At 53.8% G+C, this 17205-nt stretch overlaps 1 long non-coding RNA gene across 1 annotated transcript in view; it reads left to right on the top strand.

Annotated features, from left to right (window-relative positions):
- Positions 1–350: 350 nt before the first annotated feature.
- Positions 351–17205, top strand: part of LOC141089023 (uncharacterized) — a 183627-nt gene continuing 166772 nt past the window's right edge. The window contains exon 1 of the long non-coding RNA XR_012232143.1: positions 351–547. This is a non-coding gene — a long non-coding RNA (uncharacterized lncRNA). The remainder of the gene's footprint in view (positions 548–17205) is intronic.

Raw genomic sequence — 17205 nt, 5'->3', positions numbered from 1 at the left:
CTTTATCACTGGGGCTTTGCTGTATCCTGCCAGTGCATTAGTCAGGGTTTGGTGAGTTGCCTAACAATTTGTTCGTTTTTTGTAAATTTTTGGAAAATTTATTTTTTCTTTTGTTCGCCATTTAGTTTAGTGTTAGGGACTCACAATATCTGGGGACCCTTGACGATGGGTTGTGAGCTTATCTGCTTTGGCCAAAATAGTAACCAATACCCCATATTTTTTTATCATTTATCTTTTTGCACTTTTTATCATTTCTACAGGATGCAGCTTAGCCCTTCATGTTGGCTTGGTATTTGGTGTGATGCATGTATATAGTGCTGAGCGGCCCGCCTATCTTGGCGTCATTGATAGGCTGCTCAGACACTATTCATCACACTTATCAGTGTGACTTATGTCTTATGCAAGCCTTATTAGTGTGCATTTCCCACTAGGCAGCCGGACCCTGATGGGTTAACAGGCTGTCTTTATCAGTGGAATGCACCTGTGCTGCCCCAGCCTTTATCACTGGGGCTTTGCTGTATCCTGCCAGTGCATTAGTCAGGGTTTGGTGAGTTTCCTAACAATTTGTTCGTTTTTTGTAAATTTTTGGAAAATTTATTTTTTCTTTTGTTCGCCATGGAAAAGCATCAAGACTGGCCCCTAGCAATTAGGTTGGCTGCAACTGTGCACCGTGGCCGGTTCCATCCTTAATTTTACTGCTACTGAGTACTGCTGCCAGCCCCTAGCTATTAAGTCAGCTGTCTCTGTCTGTGTTGCCTCCTCCTCCTCTGCTTCCTCCACTGCCTCCTAATGTGGTTAGAAAGTGCGGGGCCTCCTTGTGCATGCTTTGTGCTTTCTCAACCTGCTTCTGCTCACCTGTATGAGGTGCAGCTTCATTTCTGTCTTCTTGACGCATATGGTTTCCTGTACCTAAATAATACACCTCCCACCAAGGACTGGTTGTCGTTGCATCTGGGCAGCCTGGCAAACATTAGCCTATATAAGCTGCTGTGCCTGTACAATGGCCGACATGTTGCCTGGATTGTTACAAGTGCTGATTGTTGGGTGGCCACCCTGCTGGATCCCCACTACAACAATGTGCCATCCTTTCTTCTGTCACTTTAGCGTGATTGGAAAATGCAGGAATTCAAGAACACGCTACTAGATGCACTACTGAAAACGTTGTCTCCTAACAGCGAGGGCACAAGGCAGAGGAGGAAGTCATCAACGCAGCTGGGCACTGACACCATTTCAAAAGTTAGGGTTAGCATGGTCGAAATGTGGAAAACCTTCCTCAGCATGCCGCAACATAGATTTTCACCATCTCATTTGGTCCATATTAGCAGGAGGCATTGTTTCTGTTATGCCTATGCAGCAACTCATTTGGAGATTAATAGATTAGACACTAAAAACTGTGACTAACCCTGCTGGTTGCTGTACAGACTAGATATCCTAACACCACAGTCCCTAGTGGTGCCTGAGGGTACAGACATTGCCTTAACAACAGAACTAGAAGATGGCCACTCGTATCTAAGCATCCAAAAAGGCAATGGAGTTGCTTCACATTCCTCCTAAAGAGCCAGAGGGCAAAGCATTGTGTGAATTAACTACTAAAGGAGTAGTGTGCGGAACAAAGGAAAGATTTCAGAGTGGGTAAAGTAAATAACGAAGTACTAAACAAAGACTAAAGCAATTACTGTTGACAAATAGACAGCCCAATTACTAATGCAGTCTGTCTGCTAGACAGACTGCAGCCAGAAAACAGAAAACAGACATCCAGAGAAAACGTGTGTCTACTGTTGTTCGGCAACAAGAGAAACCAACCACAAAACACATTTTGTAGGCAGACTACTCCTATAGACACAGCAATACGTAAAATAATTTTTTTGACCTACAAGTGGCAAAGAGACACTGCTGCAGAGAAAAATTATTTTGTAGGCAGACTATCCGTCCAGACACAGCTGTACAGTAAAATTATTTTTTGGTTCCACATATGGCAGAGACAGGGCTGCAGAGTAGAATTATTTTTTATACAAACTACTGGCAAAACAATGGCTGTAGAGTAGAATTATTTTTTGGAACACTATTCATATAGACACAGCATTAATGAAAAATATTTTTTTTAGCCCACAAAAGGCAGACAGATGCCTGCAGAGCAGATATATTTTTTAAGCACACTACTTGTATAGCTACAGCAGTAGAGAAAAAATTATTTTTGGGCACACAAATGGCAAAGACACAGCTGCAGAGTAGAATTAGTTTTTGAACCAAAAATGTCAAAGACAGGACTGTAAAGTAGAATAATTTTTAGGCACACTGCTTGCACAAACGGCTGCAGAGTATAATTATTTTTTAGGCACACCGCTTTCACTCACAACTGCAGAGTAGAACTAGATGTGTATTTCCTGAAGAAAGTACAGATAGTGCTTTGAAATGGTGCCCAGTCTGCTCCTTTAAGAGAGACTTGCCTGCTGCCCCTGCAAGACTTTCAACTCAGGATCCGTTTTAACTGTGGGTGCCTTTCAGGGGCCACTTTGGCCTGTGGGGCCCCTCAGGGTCTGATTTGGTGGGTGGGGCCCCTCAGGATCCGATTCGGTGGCCTGGGATCCTCAGGGCTTGAATTGTTGGACAAGATCCCTCAGGGTCTGATTTTGTGGCCGGGGCCCCTCAGGGTCTAATTTTGTGGGTGGGGCTCCTTAGGGTCTGATTTTGTGGGCGGAGCCCCTCTGGGTCCAATTTGGTGGGCGGGGCCCCTCTGGGTCTGATTTGGTGGGCGGGGCCCCTCTGGGTCCGATTTGGTGGGCGGGGCCCCTCTGGGTCCAATTTGATGGGCGGGGCCCCTCTGGGTCCAATTTGATGGGCGGGGCCCCTCTGGGTCCAATTTGGTGGGCGGGGCCCCTCAGGGTCCAATTTGGTGGGCAGGGCCACTCTGGGTCTGATTTGGTGGGCGGGGCCACTCTGGGTCCGATTTGGAGGCCAGGGTGGCTCAGCCTCCGATTTGTAGGTCAGGGTGGCTCAGCCTCCGATTTGTAGGCCAGGGTTGATCAGCCTCAGATTTGGAGGCCGGGGTGGCTCAGCCTCCGATTTGGAGCCTGGGGTCACTCAGCTTTCGAATTGGCGCGCCGGCCTTTTAAGATTAATTTTGGTGCGCCGGCCCTTTTAGAATCACTTTGGCGCGTCGGCCCTTTAAGAGCCAGTTTGGCTGACTGGGCTTCTAAATCCACTTTAGCGCACATTCTCTCTCAGGGGCATGCATCATGTGATGAAGCTAGATTTGCATTCGTGCTGTGGGTTTCTCTTTAAGAGCTGATATTATCTGGCAGAAACTGTGTCCTGCTGGGGTCATGTGAAGTTCGTAGGCATTGGCATAGTAACTGGGTGTGCCTGCGCATATCAATGAGCTTAATTGCCATTTGAATCGCCTCAGGGCATGTTTTCCCTGTGGCAACATTTTCCCATTGAAATGCATTGAGACAGTGCATTCCAATGACGGGAACATTTTTTTTCAAATGCAAATTGTGCAAAAACTACAAATCCTATTGACACGAAAAATACTTAGCACACCACTCGTGGACGCTGGCTTCAAAACAACACCTCAACGGAGTCTGTGCGTGTAGCGGTTCGGGACGCATTAATTGCGGATATCAACTGAATAACTAGATGTGTATTTCCTGAAGGAAGTACAGATAGTGGTTTGAAATGGTGCCCGGGCTGCCCCTTTAAGAGAGACTTGCCTGCTGCCCCTGCAAAACTTTCTACTCAGGATCCCTTTTAACTGTGGGTGCCTCTCAGGGGCCACTTTGACCCTCAGGGTCCGATTTGGTGGCCGGGGCACCCCAGGGTCTGATTTTGTGGCCGGGGCCCCTCAGGGTCCGATTTTGTGGCCGGGGCCCCTCAGGGTCTGATTTTGTGGCCGGGGCCCCTCAGGGTCTGATTTTGTGGCCGGGGCCCCTCAGGGTCTGATTTTGTGGCCGGGGCCCCTCAGGGTCTGATTTTGTGGCCGGGGCCCCTCAGGGTCCGATTTTGTGGCCGGGGCCCCTCAGGGTCCGATTTTGTGGCCGGGGCCCCTCAGGGTCCGATTTTGTGGCCGGGGCCCCTCAGGGTCCGATTTTGTTGGTGGATGGGGCTCCTCAGGGTCCGATTTGGTGGGCGGGGCCCCTCAGGGTCCGATTTGGTGGTTGGGGCTCCTCAGGGTCCGAATTTGTGGTTGGGGCTCCTCAGGGTCCGAATTTGTGGTTGGGGCCCCTCAGGGTCTGATTTTGTGGGCAGGGCCCCTCAGGGTCCAATTTGGTGGGTGGGGCCCCTCAGGGTCCGATTTGGTGGGTGGGGCCCATCAGGGTCCGATTTGGTGGTTGGGGCCCCTCAGGGTCCGATTTGGTTGTCGGGGCCCTTCAGGGTCCGATTTGGTGGGGGTCCGATTTGATGGGCGGGGCCCCTCAGGTTCCGATTTGGTGGGCGGGGCCCCTCAGGTTCCGATTTGGTGAGCGGGGCCCCTCGGTACGATTTCGTGAGCGGGGCCCCTCAGGGTCCGATTTGGTCAGCGGGGCCCCTCAGGGTCAGATTTGGTGGGCGGGGACCCTCAGGGTCAGATTTTGTGGACGGGGCTCCTCAGGGTCCGATTTGGTGGGCGGGGCCCCTCATGATCCGATTTTGTGTCTGGGGCCCCTCAGGGTCCGATTTTGTTGTTCGGGTCTGTCAGAATCCGATTTGGTGGGTGGGGACCCTCAGGGTCCGATTTGGTAAGCGGGGCCCCTCAGGGTCCGATTTTGTGGCCGGGGCCCCTCGGTCCGATTTTGTGGCCGGGGCCCCTCTGGGTTCGTTTTGGTGGGCGGGGCCCATCAGGGTCCGATTTGGTGGTTGGGGCCCCTCAGGGTCTGATTTTGTGGCCGGGGTCTCTCAGGGTCCGATTTTGTGGCCGGGGCCCCTCAGGGTCCGGATTTGTGGGAGGGGCCCCTCAGGGTCCAATTTTGTGGGAGGGGCCCCTCAGGGTCCAATTTTGTGGCTGGGGCCCCTCAGGGTCCAATTTGGTGAGCGGGGCCCCTCGGGGTCCGATTTGGTGAGCAGGGCCACTCTAGGTCTGATTTGGTGGGCGGACCACTCTGGGTCCGATTTGGTGGGAGGACCAAATTGCGGAAATCAACTGAATAACTAGATGTGTATTTCCTGAAGGAAGTACAGATAGTGGTTTGAAATGGTGCCCGGGCTGCCCCTTTAAGAGAGACTTGCCTGCTGCCCCTGTAAGACTTTCAACTCAGGATTCGTTTTAACTGTGAGTGCCTCTCAGGGGCCACTTTCGCCTCAGGATCTGATTTGGTGGGTGGGGCCCCTCAGGATCCGATTCCTTGGCCTGGGCTCCTCAGGGCTTGAATTGTTGGTGGGGATCCCTCAGGCTCCGATTTTGTGGGTGGGGCCCCTCAGGGTCCGATTTTGTGAGTGGGGCCCCTCAGGGTCCGATTTTGTGGGCGGGGCCACTCAGGGTCAGATTTTGTGGCCGGGGCCCCTCAGGGTTCGATTTTGCAGGTGGGGCCCCCAGGGTCCGATTTTGTGGGTGGAGCCCCTCAGGGTCCGATTTTGTAGCCGGGGCCCCTCAGGGTCCGATTTTGTGGTTGGGGCCCCTCAGGGTCTGATTTTGTGGCCGGGTCCACTCAGGGTCCGATTTTGTGGGTGGGGCCCCTTAGGGTCTGAGTTTGTGGGTGGAGCCCCCTGGGTCCATTTTGGTGGGCGGGGCCACTCTGGGTCCGATTTGGTGGGCAGGGCCCCTCAGGGTCTGATTTGGTGGGCGGGGCCCCTAAGGTCTGATTTGGTGGGCGGGGCCCCTCGGGGTCCGATTTGGTGGGCGGGGCCCCTCGGGGTCCGATTTGGTGGGCGGGGCCCTTTCATGGTCCGATTTGTGGGCGGGGTCACTCTGGGTCCGATTTGGTGGACGGAGCTCCTCAGTGTCCGATTTGGTGGGTGGGGCCACTCAGTCTCATTTGGCTGGCAGGGCCCCTCAGTGTCCGATTTGGTGGGCTGTGCCACTCTGGGTCCGTTTTTGGTGGGCGGGGCCACTCTGGGTCCGATTTGGAGGCCAGGGTGGCTCAGCCTCCGATTTGGAGGCCGGGGTGGCTCAGCCTCCGATTTGGAGCCTGGGGTCACTCAGCTTTCGATTTGGCGCGTCGGCCCTTTAAGACTCATTTCGGTGTGCCGTCCCTTTAAGAATCACTTTGGCGCTTCGGCCCTTTAAGAGCCAGGGTGGCTCACTGGGCTTCTAAATCCATTTTGGCGCACATTCTCTCTCAGGGGCATGCGTCATGTGATGAAGCTAGATTTGCATTTGTGCTGTGGGTTTCGCTTTAAGAGCTGATATTATGTGGCAGAGGCTCTGTCCTTGGGGCGTCATGTGACGTTCGTAGTTGTTGGCATAGTAACTGGGTGTGCCTGCACATATCAATGAGCTCAACTGCCATTTCAATCGCCTCAGGGCATGTTTTGTCTATGGCAAAATTTCCCCATTCAAATGCATTGAGACAATTCATTCCAATGACGGGAAAAAAAAATTTCTAATGCAAATTGCGCAAAAACTACAAATCCGATCGACACGAAAAATCCTTAGCACACCTCTCGTGGACGCTGGCTTCGAAACGACACCTCAACGGAGTCTGTGCATGTAGCGGTTCGGGCTGTATTAATTGCGGAAATCAACTGAATAACTAGATGTGTATTTCCTGAAGGAAGTACAGATAGTGGTTTGAAATGGTGCCCGGGCTGCCCCTTTAAGAGAGACTTGCCTGCTGCCCCTGTAAGACTTTCAACTCAGGATTCGTTTTAACTGTGAGTGCCTCTCAGGGGCCACTTTCGCCTCAGGATCTGATTTGGTGGGTGGGGCCCCTCAGGATCCGATTCCTTGGCCTGGGCTCCTCAGGGCTTGAATTGTTGGTGGGGATCCCTCAGGCTCCGATTTTGTGGGTGTGGCCCCTCAGGATCTGATTTTGTGGGTGGGGCCCCTCAGGGTCCGAATTTGTGAGTGGGGCCCCTCAGGGTCCGATTTTGTGGGCGGGGCCCCTCAGGGTCCGATTTGGTGAGCGGGGCACCTCAGAGTTCCATTTGGTGAGCGGGGCCCCTCAGGGTCCGATTTGGGGGCGTGGCCCCTCAGGGTCCGATTTGGTGAGCGGGGCCCCTCAGGGTCCGATTTGGTGGGCAGGGCCCCTCAGGGTCCAATTTGGTGGGCGGGGCCCCTCAGGGTTCAATTTTGTGGATGGGGCCCCGTGGCTCTAATTTGGTGGGCAGGTCCACTCTGGGTCCAATTTGGTGGGGGGCCCCTCAGGGTCCGATTTGGTGGGCGGAGTCCCTCAGGGTGCAATTTGGTGGGCGGGGCCCCTCAGGGTCTGATTTTGTGGCTGGGGCCCCTCAGGGTCTGATTTTGTGGGTAAGTCCCCTCAGGGTCCGATTTTGTGGGTGGAGCCCCTCAGGGTCCAATTTGGTGGGCTGGGCCACTCTGGGTCCGATTTGGTGGGCTGGGCCACTCTGGGTCCGATTTGGTGGGCGGGGCCACTCTGGGTCCAATTTGGATGCCAGGGTGGCTCAGCCTCCTTTTTGTAGGCCAGGGTCTATCAGCCTCCGATTTGGAGCCTTGGGTCACTCCGCTTTCGATTTGGCGCGCTGGCCCTTTAAGACTCATTTTGGTGCACCGGCTCTTTAAGAATCTCTTTGGCGCGTTGGCCCTTTAAGAGCCAGGGTGGCTCACTGGGCTTCTAAATCCACTTTGGCGCACATTCTCTCTCAGGGGCATGCGTCATGTGATGAAGCTAGATTTGCATTTGTGCTGTGGGTTTTGCTTTAAGAGCTGATATTATGTGGCAGAAGCTCTCTCCTAGGGGCGTCATGTGATGTTCGTAGGCGTTGGCATAGTAACAGGGTGTGCCTGCGCATATCAATGAGATCAACTGCCATTTCAATCGCCTCAGGGCATGTTTTAAGCTTCCCATTGAAAAGCATTGGAGACAGTGCATTCCAATGACGGGAAAAAAAAATTTCAAACGCAAATTGCGCAAAAACTACAAATCCGATCGACACGAAAAATACTTAGCACACCTCTCATGGACGCTGGCTTCGAAACGACACCTCAACGGAGTCTGTGCGTGTAGCAGTTCGGGCCGCATTAATTGCGGAAATCAACTGAATAACTAGATGTGTATTTCCTGAAGGAAGTACAGATAGTGGTTTGAAATGGTGCCCGGGCTGCCCCTTTAAGAGAGACTTGCCTGCTGCACCTGCAAGACTTTCAACTCAGGATCCGTTTTAACTGTGGGTGCCTCTCAGGGGCCACTTTGGCCTCAGGGTCCGATTTTGTGGGTGGGGCCCTCAGGGCCCGATTTTGCGGGTGGGGCCCCTCAGGGTCCGATTTTGTGGTCGGGGCCCCTCAGGGTCCGATTTGGTGGGTGGGGCCCCTCAGGGTCCGATTTGGTGGCCGGGGCCCCTCAGGGTCCGATTTTGTGGGTGGAGCCCCTCAGGGTCCGATTTTGTGGCCGGGGCCCCTCAGGGTCCGATTTGGTGGGTGGGGCCCCTCAGGTCCAATTTGGTGAGCGGGGCCCCTCAGGGTCCAATTTGGTGAGCGGGGCCCCTCAGAGTCTGATTTGGTGGGCGGGGCCCCTCAGGGTCCAATTTGGTTGGCGGGTACCCTCAGGGTCCGATTTTGTGGCCGGGGCCCCTCAGTGTCCGATTTTGTGGCCGGGGCCCCTCAGTGTCCGATTTTGTGGCCGGGGCCCCTCAGTGTCCGATTTTGTGGCCGGGGCCCCTCAGTGTCCGATTTTGTGGCCGGGGTCCCTCAGCGTCCGATTTTGAGGGTGGGGCCCCTCAGGGTCCAATTTGGTGGGCGGGGCCCCTCAGGGTCCGATTTTGTGGGTGGGGCCCCTCAGGGTCCGATTTTGTGGCTGGGGCCCCTCAGGGTCTGATTTTGTGGCTGGGGCCCCTCAGGGTCTGATTTTGTGGGTGGGGCCCCTCAGGGTCCGATTTTGTGGCCGGGGCCCCTCAGGGTCCGGATTTGTGGGTGGGGCCCCTCAGGGTCCAATTTTGTGGGAGGGGCCCCTCAGGGTCCAATTTTGCATCTGGGGCCCCTCAGGGTCCAATTATGTGAGCGGGGCCCCTCGGGGTCTGATTTGGTGAGCGGGGCCACTCTAGGTCTGATTTGGTGGGCATACCACTCTGGGTCCGATTTGGTGGGTGGGGCCCCTCAGAGTTCAATTTGGTGGGCGGGGACACAGTCTGATTTTGTGGGTTGGGCCCCTCAGGGTCCAATTTTGTGGCCGGGGCCCCTCAGGGTCCGATTTTGTGGTTGGGGCCCCTCATGATCCGATTTTGTGGGTGGGGCCCCTCAGGATCCGATTTTGTGGGTGGGGCCCCTCAGGGTTCAATTTTGTAGGTGGGGTCCCTCAGGATCCGATTTTGTGGCCGGGGCCCGTCAGGGTCCGATTTTGTGGCCGGGGCCCGTCAGGGTCCGATTTTGTGGCCGGGGTCCCTCAGGGTCCGATTTTGTGGTTGGGGCCCCTCAGGGTCCGATTTTGTGGTTGGGGCCCCTCAGGGTCCGATTTTGTGGGTGGGGCCCCCCAGGGTCTGATTTTGCGGCCGGGGCCCCTCAGTGTCCGATTATCTGGCCGGGGCCCCTCAGGGTCCGATTTTGTGGCCGGGGCCACTCAGGGTCTGATTTTGTGGCCGGGGTCCCTCAGGGTCCGATTTTGAGGGTGGGGCCCCTCAGTGTCCGATTTTGTGGGTGGGGCCCCTCAGGGTCTGATTTTGTGGCTGGGGTCCCTCAGGGTCTGATTTTGTGGGTGGGGCCCCTCAGGGTCCGATTTTGTGACCGGGGCCCCTCAGGGTTCGATTTTGTGGCCGGGGTCTCTCAGGGTTCGATTTTGTGGGTGGGGCCCCTCGGGTTCCGGATTTGTGGGAGGGGCCCCTCAGGGTCCAATTTTGTGGGAGGGGCCCCTCAGGGTCCAATTTTGTGGGAGGGGCCCCTCAGGGTCCAATTTTGTGGCTGGGGCCCCTCAGGGTCCAATTTTGTGAGCGGGGCCCCTCGGGGTCCGATTTGGTGGGCGGGGACACTTTGGGTCCGATTTGGTGGATGGGGCCCTTCAGGGTCCAATTTGGTGGGCGGGGACACTGAGTCTGATTTTGTGGGTTGGGCCCCTCAGGGTCCGATTTTGTGGCCGGGGCCCCTCAGGGTCCGATTTTGTGTCCGGGGCCCCTCAGGGTCCGATTTTGTAGCCGGTGCCTCTCAGGGTCCGATTTTGCGGTTGGGGCCCCTCAGGGTCCGATTTTTGGGGCCGGGGCCCCTCAGGGTCCGATTTTGCGGGTGGGGCCCCTCAGGGTCCGATTTTGCGGGTGGGGCCCCTCAGGGTCCGATTTTGCGGGTGGGGCCCCTCAGGGTCCGATTTTGCGGGTGGGGCCCCTTAGGGTCCGATTTTTGGCCAGGGCCCCTCAGGGACCGATTTTGAGGGTGGGGCCCTTCAGGGTCTAATTTGGTTGGCGGGGCCCCTCAGGGTCCGATTTTGTGGCTGGGGCCTCTCAGGGTCTGATTTTGTGGCTGGGGCCCCTCAGGGTCTGATTTTGTGGCTGGGGTCCCTCAGGGTCTGATTTTGTGGGTGGGGCCCCTCAGGGTCCGATTTTGTGACCGGGGCCCTTCAGGGTCTGATTTGGTGGGCGGGGTCAATCTGGGTCCGATTTGGTGGGCGGGGCCCCTCAGGGTCCGATTTGGTGGGCGGGGCCCCTCAGGGTCCGATTTGGTGGGCGGGGCCCCTCAGGGTCCGATTTGGTGGGCGGGGCCCCTCAGGGTCCGATTTGATGGGCGGGGCCCCTCTGGGTCCGATTTGGTAGGCGGGGCCACTCTGGGTCCGATTTGATCGGCGGGGCCCTTCAGGGTTCGATTTGGTGGGCGGGGTCACTCTGGGTCCGATTTGGTGGGCGGGGCTTCTCAGGGTCTGATTTGGTGGGCGGGGCTCCTCAGGGTCCGATTTGGTGGACGGGGCCCTTCAGTGTCCGATTTGGTGGGCAGGGCCACTCGGAGTCTGATTTGGTGGGCGGGGCCCCTCAGGATCCGATTTGGTGGGCTGTGCTACTCTGGGTCTGATTTTTTGAGCGGGGCCACACTGGGTCCGATTTGGAGGCCGGGGTGGCTCAACCTCCGATTTGGAGGCCGGGGTGGTTCAGCCTCCGATTTGGAGGCCGGGGTGGTTCAGCCTCCGATTTGGAGGCCGGGGTGGTTCAGCCTCCGATTTGGAGGCCGGGGTGGCTCAGCCTCCGATTTGGAGGCCGGGGTCGCTCAGCTTTCGATTTGGCGCGCCGGCCCTTTAAGACTCATTTCGGTGCGCTGGCCCTTTAAGAATCACTGTGGCACGTCGGCCCTTTAAGAGCCAGGGTGGCTCACTGGGTTTCTAAATCCACTTTGTCGCACATTCTATCTCAGGGGCATGTGTCATGTGATGAAGCTAGATTTGCATTTGTGCTGTGGGTTTCACTTTAAGAGCTGATATTATGTGGCAGAATCTCTGTCCTTGGGATGTCATGTGACGTTCGTAGGCGTTGGCATAGTAACTGAGTCTGCCTGCGCATATCAATGAGCTCAACTGCCATTTCAATCGCCTCAGGGCACGTTTTGCCATTACCCATTGAAAAGCATTGGAGCCAGTGCATTCCAATGACGGGAAAAAAAATTTTCTAACGCAAATTGCGCAAAAACTACAAATCCGATCGACACGAAAAATACTTAGCACACCTCTCGTGGACGCTGGCTTCGAAACAACACCTCAACAGCGTCTGTGCGTGTAGCGGTTCGGGCTGTATTAATTGCGGAAATCAACTTAATAATAAGAAGAAGAAGAATAAGTTAGCAGCGTTCGGATTGCAATATAGTGGTTTTTTCAAACCACTATAATGAGGTTAGCAGCGTTCGGATTACAATATAGTACTTTTTTCAAAAGCACTATAATTATTTTGTAGGCAGACTACTCCTATAGACACAGCGATATGGTAAATTTATTTTTTTTGGCAGAGACAGCTGCAGAGAAGAACTAGATGTGTATTTCCTGAAGGAAGTACAGATAGTGGTTTGAAATGCTGCCCCTTTAAGAGAGACTTGCCTGCTGCACCTGCAAGACTTTCAACTCAGGATCCGTTTTAACTGTGGGTGCCTCTCAGGGGCCACTTTGGGCTCAGGGTCCGATTTTGTGGGTGGGGCCCTTAGGGCCCGATTTTGTGGGTGGGGCCCCTCAGGGTCCGATTTTGTGGCCGGGGTATCTCAGGGTCCGATTTGGTGGGTGGGGCCCCTCAGGGTCCGATTTGGTGGCCGGGTCCCCTCAGGGGCTGATTTGGTGGCTGGGGCCCCTCAGGGTCCGATTTTGTGGCTGGGGCCCCTCAGGGTCTGATTTGGTGGTTGGGGCCCCTCAGGGTCTAATCTTGTGGCCGGGGCCCCTCAGGGTCCGATTTTGTGGGTGGGGCCCCTCAGGGTCCGATTTTGTGGGTGGGGCCCCTCAGGGTCCGATTTGGTAGGTGGGGCCCCTCAGGGTCTGATTTGGTGAGCGGAGCCCCTCAGGGTCTGATTTGGTGGGCGGGATCTATCAGAGTCCGATTTGGTGGGCGGGGCCCCTCAGGGTCCAATTTGGTTGGCGGGGACCCTCGTGGTCCGATTTGGTGGGCGGGATCCCTCGGGGTCCGTTTTGGTGGGCGGGGCCCCTCGGGGTCCAATTTGGTGGGTGGGGCCCCTCGGGGTCCGATTTGGTGAGCGGGGCCACTCTAGGTCTGATTTGGCGGGCGGGACCACTCTGGGTCCGATTTAGTGGGCGGGGCCCCTCAGAGTTCAATTTGGTGGGCGGGGCCCCTCAGGGTCCAATTTGGTGGCCGGGGCACCTCAGGGTCCGATTTTGTGGCCGGGGCCCCTCAGGGTCCGATTTGGTGGGTGGGGCCCCTCAGGGTCCGATTTTGTGGCCGGGCCCCTCAGGGTCCGATTTGGTGGGTGGGGCCCCTCAGAGTCTGATTTGGTGAGCAGGGCCCCTCAGGATCCGATTTGGTGAGCGGGGCCCCTCAGGGTCTGATTTGGTGGGCGGGATCTATCAGAGTCCGATTTGGTGGGCAGGGCCCCTCAGGGTCCAATTTGGTTGGCGGGGACCCTCGGGGTCCGATTTGGTGGGCGGGATCCCTCGGGGTCCGATTTGGTGGGTGGGGCCCCTCGGGGTCCGATTTGGTGAGCGGGGCCACTCTAGGTCTGATTTGGCGGGCGGGGCCACTCTGAGTCCGATTTGGTGGGCGGGGTCCCTCAGAGTTCAATTTGGTCAGCGGGGCCCCTCAGGGTCCGATTTTGTGGGTGGGGCCCCTCAGGGTCCGATTTTATGGTTGGGGCCTTTCAGAATCCGATTTGGTGGGCGGGGCCCCTCAGGGTCCGATTTGGTGGGCGGGGCCCCTCAGGGTCCAATTTGGTGGGCAGTGCCCCTCAGGGTCCGATTTGGTGGGCGGGGCCCCTCAGGGTCCAATTTGGTGGGTGGGACCCCTCTGCTTCCGATTTGGTGGGCGGGGCCCTTCATGGTCCGATTTGGTGGGCGGGGTCACTCTGGGTCCGATTTGGTGGACGGAGCTCCTCAGGGTCCGATTTGGTGGGCGGGGGCCCTTCAGGGTCCGATTTGGTGGGCGGGGCCCTTCAGGGTCCGATTTGGTGGGTGGGGCCACTCTGAGTCTGATTTGGTGGGCGGGGGCCCTCAGTGTCCGATTTGGTGGGCTGTGCCACTCTGGGTCCGATTTGGAGGCCAGGGTGGCTCAGCCTCCGATGTTAAGGCCGGGGTGGCTCAGCCTCCGATTTGGAGCCTGGGGTCACTCAGCTTTCGATTTGGCGCGTCGGCCCTTTAAGACTCATTTCGGTGCGGCGGCCCTTTAAGAATCACTTTGGCGCTTCGGCCCTTTATGAGCCAGTTTGGCTCACTGGGCTTCTAAATACACTTTGGCGCACATTCTCTCTCAGGGGCATGTGTCATGTGATGAAGCTAGATTTGCATTTGTGCTGTGGGTTTCGCTTTAAGAGCTGATATTATGTGGCAGAAGCTCTGTTCTGGAGATGTCATGTGACGTTCGTAGTCGTTGGCATAGTAACTGGTTCTGCCTGCGCATATCAATGAGCTCAACTGTCATTTCAATCGCCTCAGGGCACGTTTTGCCATTTCCCCATTCAAATGCATTGGAGACAGTGCATTCCAATGACGGGAAAAAAATTTTCTAACGCAAATTGCGCAAAAACTACAAATCCGATCGACACGAAAAATACTTAGCACACCTCTCATAGACGCTGGCTTCGAAACGACACCTCAACGGAGTCTGTGCGTGTAGCGGTTCGGGCCGCATTAATTGCGGAAATCAACTGGAAAATAAGAAGAAGAAGAAGAAGAATAAGTTAGCAGCGTTCGGATTACAATATAGTGGTTTTTTCAAACCACTATAATTATTTTGTAGGCAGACAATCCATCCAGACACAGCTGTACAGTAAAATTATTTCTTGGGTCCACATATGGCAGAGACAGGACTGCAGAGTAGAATTATTTTTTAGACAAACTACTAATTATTTTTTTGGAACACTATTCATATAGACACAGCAATAATGAAAAATATTTTTTTAGCCCCCAAATGGCAAAATAGATGGCTGTAGAGTAGAATTAGGTTTTGGGGTCAAAAATGGCAAAGAAAGGATTGTAAAGTAGAATTATTTTTTAGGCACACTGCGTGCACACACATGGCTGCAGAGTGTAATGATATTTTAGGCACATTGCTTGCACACACATGGCTGCATAGTACAATTATTTTGTAGGCAGACTACTCCTATAGACACAGCGGTAGAGTAAAAAATTTTCGCCCACAAATGGCAAAGAGACGGCTGCAGGTTAGAATTACTCTGTAGTCAGTCTACTTGTCCAAACAGAGAGGTACAGTAAAATTAATGCACACAGCAGTTTTTTTTTCCACAGTACTCCCATAGGCAGAGTTGCAGAGTACACACAGACTCTTTTTAGCACAGTACTCCAACATACAGTGGGGCAAAAAAGTATTTAGTCGGTCAGCAATAGTGCAAGTTCCACCACTTAAAAAGATGAGAGGCGTCTGTAATTTACATCATAGGTAGACCTCAACTATGGGAGACAAACTGAGAAAAAAAAAATCCAGAAAATCACATTGTCTGTTTTTTTTTTTTTCATTTTATTTGCATATTATGGTGGAAAATAAGTATTTGGTCAGAAACAAGCAATCAAGATTTCTGGCTCTCACAGACCTGTAACTTCTTCTTTAGGCTGAGTGCAGACGGGGTTTTGAGCCCTGCGGATTTTTCCGTGCAGAATGGAAGAAAACCGCAGGTCAAATGACCTGCATTTTTCCTGCGGATTTCTTCCTTTTTTCACGCGGTTTTCATGCGGTTTTTGTGCGGTTTTCCATTGCGGTCTTCCCCCTGCGGATTTGGTGACAGGGGAGATAGAAAACCGCACAAAAGAAGTAACATGCTGCGGATTTTGTACCGCAGGAAAACCGCGCGGAAAAATCCGCAGCGTCTGCACAGCGTTTTTTTTTTCATTCATTTTAAAGGTACTGTACATCACAATGCGGATATGCAACGTTTCTGCGCGGTAAAATCCGCTGCGGAAACGCTGCAAATCTGCATCGTGTGCACATGGCCTTAAGAGTCTCCTCTTTCCTCCACTCATTACCTGTAGTAATGGCACCTGTTTAAACTTGTTATCAGTATAAAAAGACACCTGTGCACACCCTCAAACAGTCTGACTCCAAACTCCACTATGGTGAAGACCAAAGAGCTGTCAAAGGACACCAGAAACAAAATTGTAGCCCTGCACCAGGCTGGGAAGACTGAATCTGCAATAGCCAACCAGCTTGGAGTGAAGAAATCAACTGTGGGAGCAATAATTAGAAAATGGAAGACATACAAGACCACTGATAATCTCCCTCGATCTGGTGCTCCACGCAAAATCCCACCCCGTGGGGTCAGAATGATCACAAGAACGGTGAGCAAAAATCCCAGAACCACGCAGGGGGGACCTTGTGAATGAACTGCAGAGAGCTGGGACCAATGTAACAAGGCCTACCATAAGTAACACACTACGCTACCATGGACTCAGATCCTGCAGTGCCAGACGTGTCCCACTGCTTAAGCCTGTACATGTCCGGGCCCGTCTGAAGTTTGCTAGAGAGCATTTGGATGATCCAGAGGAGTTTTGGGAGAATGTCCTATGGTCTGATGAAACCAAACTGGTTGTAAGAAACAAACTGTTTGGTAGAAACACAACTTGTCGTGTTTGGAGGAAAAAGAATACTGAGTTGCATCCATCAAACACCATACCTACTGTAAAGCATGGTGGTGGAAACATCATGCTTTGGGGCTGTTTCTCTGCAAAGGGGCCAGGATGACTGATCCGGGTACATGAAAGAATGAATGGGGCCATGTATCGTGAGATTTTGAGTGCAAACCTCCTTCCATCAGCAAGGGCATTGATGATGAAACGTGGCTGGGTCTTTCAACATGACAATGATCCAAAGCACACCGCCAGGGCAATGAAGGAGTGGCTTTGTAAGAAGCATTTCAAGGTCCTGGAGTGGCCTAGCCAGTCCCCAGATCTCAACCCTATAGAAAACCTTTGGAGGGAGTTGAAAGTCAGTGTTGCCAAGCGAAAAGCCAAAAACATCACTACTCTAGAGGAGATCTGCATGGAGGAATGGGCCAACATACCAACAACAGTGTGTGGCAACCTTGTGAAGACTTACAGAAAACGTTTGACCTCTGTCATTGCCAACAAAGGATATATCACAAAGTATTGAGATGAAATTTTGTTTCTGACCAAATACTTATTTTCCACCATAATATGCAAATAAAATGAAAAAAAAACAGACAATGTGATTTTCTGGATTTTTTTTTCTCAGTTTGTCTCCCATAGTTGAGGTCTACCTATGATGTAAATTACAGACGCCTCTCATCTTTTTAAGTGGTGGAACTTGCACTATTGCTGACTGACTAAATACTTTTTTGCCCCACTGTATATGGGTCCAGAGTACACAAAGAGCTTTTTGGCACAGTACTTCTACAGGTGGGAGTGCAGAGTACACACAGAGGCTTAAAGGCACAGTACTCTCACAGATATTGGTGCAGAGTACACACCGCAGCTTTTTGGCACAGTACTAATACAGGCCGGGGTGCAGAGTACACACAGAGGCTTAAATGCA

Source organism: Dendrobates tinctorius, unplaced genomic scaffold (assembly GCF_039654945.1).
Source record: "Dendrobates tinctorius isolate UK_male_01 unplaced genomic scaffold, ASM3965494v1 ptg000043l, whole genome shotgun sequence".
Taxonomy (NCBI): domain Eukaryota; kingdom Metazoa; phylum Chordata; class Amphibia; order Anura; family Dendrobatidae; genus Dendrobates; species Dendrobates tinctorius.
Note: the sequence above shows the minus strand (reverse complement) of the source record. Positions and strands in the feature narration are given on the sequence as shown.